The 6,090-nt window shown below is 37.1% G+C and overlaps 1 pseudogene across 1 annotated transcript; it reads right to left on the bottom strand.

The window, feature by feature from the left end:
• Nucleotides 1-3,140: 3,140 nt before the first annotated feature.
• LOC149686160 (uncharacterized) lies at nt 3,141-4,468 on the bottom strand (annotated as a pseudogene). Its single transcript, XR_016384051.1, has 4 exons — nt 4,309-4,468; nt 4,077-4,222; nt 3,599-3,676; nt 3,141-3,537 (listed from the first exon to the last, which is right to left on the bottom strand). The product of XR_016384051.1 is annotated as an uncharacterized LOC149686160 (transcript).
• Nucleotides 4,469-6,090: the final 1,622 nt, after the last annotated feature.

Below are 6,090 nucleotides of genomic sequence, written 5' to 3'. Positions count from 1 at the left end.
CGGTTATGGCCGATAGAGGCTTTTTAATAGAAGACTACTTAAATGAAAAAGGTGCTGCTGCGTTATATATGCTACCATTTTTAGGGAACAAAGCTCAGCTCAATTAAGTGGAAGTGGAAGAGGTACGAGGGATGCGAGGAATCTATTTGAATCTATGGAGTTTCTAAAGGACACCATGAAGCCAAAACCGTAAGTAAATGTTGTTAAGTTATGTCCAATTCAAGAAGGGGCTTAGTTTGTTTTCTCCTTAAAACCAATATGAGTATAATGATAAGATCCACTCTTGTATAAATAATATCTGAAACTGTTAATAATTTCAGCACAATAAGCAATATGACTTTTGGGGTCAAAAATGCCGCTTCAACCAGCACGGAGACAAGACCTAAACTTATCCTCATTGAACAACCCATGCCTTCTACATCCGAAGATGGAAATACCAAATCCAATTCTAGCAGGGCTTTAAAAAGTAGTTCTGTAGGTGGAAATGCGAATGTATTAGGGTCAGATATTCAACAACATGAGAGGCTGGACTCCTCTATTAGGAAAAAATTAAAGTGCAAAAAAAAAGACTCATATGAGCAGACTTTATGGAACATATGGAAGGAAAATTGCGACAAAATCAACCAAGGTTGTGAAAAGGCTCCGGCGCCATACAGCGCCAATGAAATGTTTTTGTCAAGTTTAGCAAAAGATCTGGATTCATTAAAACCTTGTAACCAAAGGAAAGTGAAACAGCGGTTTTTGCCAACTATGGATGACATAATATCAGAGGAAGAACAAACAGGTGTCCAAGATTAATGTGTTTGGATTAACATAACTATTTTCCTTAGTTTGTAATAAATGAATTCCATAAATGACTAATTGAGTATTTATTAATTATCAATAATATAAACATTTTATCAAATGTATAATCTTTATTGTCTCAAATGTTTAAATTTGAAACATTTCAATTTCGTTTCTGTCAAGATAGCTTTTGAGATCCCATGAAATGATTTCGAAATTTATCTCGTTCAATGCCATTATTCATCTTATGAGTTGTAGTTGCCTGCCGTTGTAATCTAACCACAGTATTATTCGGATTTTTCTCCATTCTGCAAAATTACCTTCTTCATCAGTATAGTCCGATAATTTTTGAGGACAATTGATCCTTATATTGGCTTCCTCATCTTTTGTCAATAAATAATTGTGAAGGCAAACCACTGCTTTTACCACTGCTTCTGCGTTTTTGGTTCTAGAGGTATAGGGCTTCTTAAAACTCGAAAATGTACACTTGATATACCGAACGCATTTTCAATGCATCTTCTTGCCCGAGAAAGTCGATAGTTAAAGGGTATGAGAAGCTTCGTTTGAAAAACCTCTGATTTATATAGCAAAAGATAGAATTAATTACTGTGAATTCAGAAATATCAAGCTTTTATTTCTCAGATTTCTAGTTATTTGGCAATATGCATTTGAAAATGCTTCATATGAAATTATTTAAAATCCACTTTTTAAAAGTTTTTAAGAAAGGCTACAACGTTTTCTTGTTTTTGACGTCACGCACGCGAGATGGTGCCACTCTCTCCGCTATCAAAGCATAGACAGAGCACGAGACGGGTATAGCTCGCGCTCGCGCTCGCTTGTGTAGGTTTGCCCGTGTGATGTCATAAACCAACCGAACAAGCTGACAAGACAAAATAATTTATATATCGAAGCTGAGTTTTCGTGATTTTCCAATGGATTTTAAAAATAGAAACTTTGGTTCAATTATATTAAAAACTTTATATTTTGAAAGTAGAGACTTGAAAGTGTAATATAATACCACTTTCGTGCTAAAATATGATATGAAATTGTAAATTCCCATACCCTTTAAATAAATCTTCATTTTCAGGCAAAAATCCTAGGGAATATGGACGCATCAAATGTTTCTGCAGTGGAAAGGCTTCATCGCCGACAGAACAAAATGTTAGCTCATCACCATTAGCCTCGATGATTCGAGGGTCAGGTAAATAGTCATCATCTTCGATGACCTTGCCCAAATCAGATGCAGCCAAACTCCTCCATCGCTAATTCGTCCAAATTTCTCAAAGTAAAAAAAGTTAAAGTTGTAAAACGCATTACTCGAAGTTAGCAAAACAATACTATGATGACTTTTGTAATTAAAATATTGTGATCCAGAGTTTGGATCATTCATACTTTGCGCATGCATAACCTTGTAAAGAAAATGTAAGTAACTGGTGTTATTTTTAAAGTAAGTAATGCAAACTGTAAATATTTACAGGTGCTTTACCAAGAACATACTTTTGGAACATTTTAACCGTAACGTCTCTAACAAATCCTCTCAAGAAATTATTATACGCTCCCAAATTCTTGCAATTTCGAAGGTTTTCTTTCGTAAACGGAAATATTCCATTGATAAGGTAATTATAAATATCCACATACCTTACTTTCGGTAGAAGATTCAGGAATTGGAAATCTGTGTCTGGTCTAACTTGTAGAAAATCTTTTGGTTTCAGCGAATACGGGTCAATGTTGTTAATAAATAAAACCTTTTCTATATAACGATTTTTGACGTGTAATTCCAGACCATTTGAATAATTCCAATAAACTGTATAACTACTCGTTATGTTATCCATAGGTAATTAACTTGAATTTACAGGCAACTTTGCCTTCAAAATGGCGGATCAAAAACATTTACTTTGAAAATTCCCAAGCACCACATAATGTTTGAGTTAGCATGTCAAAGGAATTAATGTATAAGCAGACGAAAAACGTCACTGTTATTACTCCATAGGCCATATGGGCTTTCAGACCTGCACCAACAAATAAATAAAAATAAATATTAATGTGCTAAGTTCTCACGAAAACACGCCTAGTTTCACTGCCTCCTATTCCTTCAACAGAAGTTAGAAAATCACTCATATTTTTCAATTATTGAAGATTCCAACAATTTTATTCGACTAACAAAGGCTTCTGTATTTCAATTAATAAAGCTGTACTTACGTTCCGAGACCGCATTGAGGCTTCTCATAGAAGTCCGCACTTCTCTCGAAACTTCGTGCTTTCACTTCAATCTAATTTTATAAACTTAACTTTTATTATTATATTTTAACCCAAGGAAGTTATTGGCGACAGAAATGCGACGGAACGTTGTCTGATTGTCCGAGAAGGTGATAAAGAATTTCGTCACAGCGAGCAATTTTTAGAAATTTGGTTTCGGTTTCATTTTGATGTTATGTTACTTTATTAACCACAACATGAATAACACACTACAACGAATTTCCTACACTTATAAGTATAGAACGCTCTTTGTCCATTGAGATAGTCAACAAAACGGTACAGCTCACAGTTACTTACAATACAGTTAGAGGAAAATACAGATGTTGGTATAATTTAAATAGTTATCCTAAGTTAAAAGTTGCAGAAGTTGAGGTCGTGTTGAGACCATATCTTATTGGGTTCGGCCGGAGGGACCGATTCCTTCCTTAAGAGACGTGAAACCACGCCAATGGCATACATATTAAGCTTATCAGAAAAGGTTAAGCTCTCGGCGTTGTTCTTCAACGGAATATATATAACCCCGTAGTTTCTGGCCGCTGGAAAGGTCCGCCTCAGCTACGTCTTTATCGTCCACGTACAGCGGGCCGACCATCCCGTGTCCGCGAACATTCATACGAACTATACCAGATAATCTGATCTTAACGCGGGGAAAGAGCAGAACCGAATAATGTATCCGCGTGTAATTCTACTTTGCGCAATCATACCATTCTCTCGCAGAGCGACCATGGCTACGCAATCAGCTTCCTTCAAAGTAAGACGTAGTCATTTTTCTCGGCAATAACTCTGAACCGCGGCGTCATAAGCTACGACTGACGCAAAACGACTTTTGTTGAAATCGACAACATTAACTCCGGGTACTCGTTCCCTCATGCAATCGACATCGGCCCCTCTTTCTCGTAGGCGATCAAAATCCATTCGGTAAACAAACCGAACCCAGCGCGATCCCGGTACGTCGCCAAATGACTCGCTGGTATTGAGGGCGCAATTACGGTCACCGACGTAGTCCAGGGCGGCCTTCAAGATCCCTCCACCAACACCTTGTTCACGGTACTCGGGTCGAACGGGGTATAGACCCAAGAAGGCCAGATCTTCGCGAGAAAAAACGGCGGCGCAAGTACCAAGTATTTGACCTGTGTCAAAGCACGTAGACGAGTTGGTTCGATTACATATACAGCTGGTACATCTAACGTTACGAGACAACATTCAAAGTAGGTACTTGCCAATATTTATCACTGAACAACATGCAAGCGAGATTTGTCTTACAATTACCATCGTCAGTAGCGTCTACGAACATTCCGTTCCGATCAATTTGAAACCAAGTACTTAGACTATCACTACCCTGGTTCATCCCAGTTTCTTTCTAAATGGCCAACGCTTGAGGAAGATCCTTCTCTTTCATCTTACGAACAGTATGTTGCGGTACACTCATAATGCTAGCTAAATAACCCACTCAATTACCTATTCGGCTCTTGGAAACTGAAATCCAAAAAGAGTCCTCACCTTACCTTATCGAGACTCTCGTCCCGACTAAACTAAAACCCCGGTTTGCATTTCCAAACCGTTCAAGCAATGACTTATTTTCTACAAGTACAAGTACAAATTTTTCCCCTCTTTAAAAGTACCAGTGGTTCAACATAACCTACGCAAAACGTACGAAAACTACTCTGATGGAACGAAAGACTACCTCGATTCCAAATGTGTTCTGAACCAACTTAATTCTCACACATAAAGTTGAACGGTTTGAGCGAGTACCGGCAGCTATGGTATCAACGCCATTACAAAAAAACAGACCCAACTCAAATCGCTGACGTTAATAAGCGCGTCTTTGTGTTGAAGGGCTTAACAACAAAACCGTCCGCAGTATGTATGTGAAAGTTTGTTGGAAGCAAAAAGTTTTCGTGCAGAAATACGAGTTTATTATTACTCGTACTAATACCATTATAACACTGTCAACCAATAATTCTACAGATTAGTCTTTTAAATCTTAATAGCCTGCGCTGAATCACGCGGGCTTTGGTGGTGTATATCTAAAGCGAGACAAACAGTTTGAACCTTTTTGCATCGAAATGGTCTATGAGACAGGTGCTATAAACAATCCCCTCTCTCTGCGAGATAAGATGAAGGAATTTCACCATCCGTTAAGGAATTTTTGGACTAGTTATTAAGGATCCTATTATTCTTTAGAAAATAATTCACTGCTTAAATCTTTGGAATTCGCCCTTGTCAAAATTTAAATATTCCTGCTTTGCGCTTGAAGCGAAAGGAGGTATTGCGCTGTTATCTTGCATAACAGCAAGAGCTCCATCATATCCATGAAAATTGTTAATCATTTCCAGGGGAGCTCTGTCAAAGTCACGAGAAGCAACTCTATCCAAGTCAGGAGAAGAAGCAACAGATTTGAGTTGTTCCGATAGGAAATCCCTCATCAACTTTGATCTACAAGAAAATACCCCTATCTTGTTTTTCATATTAAAAATATTACAAGTACGCTTACTTTGACTTGAACCGATTCATAATTAACCAGATGTTTTAACGTGTTTATTACTTCTTGAAACTGTAAGAAACTAAATTTGCAAAGAAATTTTTTTATTGAAAATCTGATAAATTAAAATTAAACACTAAAGCAAAAGTTACTTTTTGCACAAGGCTACAATTTTTATTATCTACAAACCACAATGAAAAAAATCCTAATTTTAAATTATATGTATTTAAATAAATATTTTTCAATAAACTAATATCTAAATTTGGATACAAATTACTTAAGAATTAAGATTCGCGTAATGTTGGACAACAACTTACCAAGCATTAGTTTTGGTCTGATGTATTTGCACGAACAGGGTTGTTCCTTCGACTTTTGGAAAGGTAGCATGTTGCACGTGTAACGATGGAATGGCGTCTCTTTGAATTTTCCCTCTTTTTAAAAATTGTAAAGCGAAAACACCTAGCGTGTTTTCGTTAAGAGAGAGAGGAAACTTTCTATGCCTATGGAAAGTTTCCAAACCCCAAAAAACCCATCCTCGTGTGCAGGAGCGAAAGCTCCGGGCTTTGAAC

Source organism: Phalangium opilio, unplaced genomic scaffold (genome assembly GCF_054372755.1).
Source record: "Phalangium opilio isolate 3A_F unplaced genomic scaffold, DU_Popi_V2 ptg000032l_1, whole genome shotgun sequence".
In the NCBI taxonomy this organism is placed as follows: domain Eukaryota; kingdom Metazoa; phylum Arthropoda; class Arachnida; order Opiliones; family Phalangiidae; genus Phalangium; species Phalangium opilio.
The sequence above is the reverse complement of the archived record's forward strand: the minus strand, read 5'-3'. Positions and strand labels throughout refer to the sequence as shown.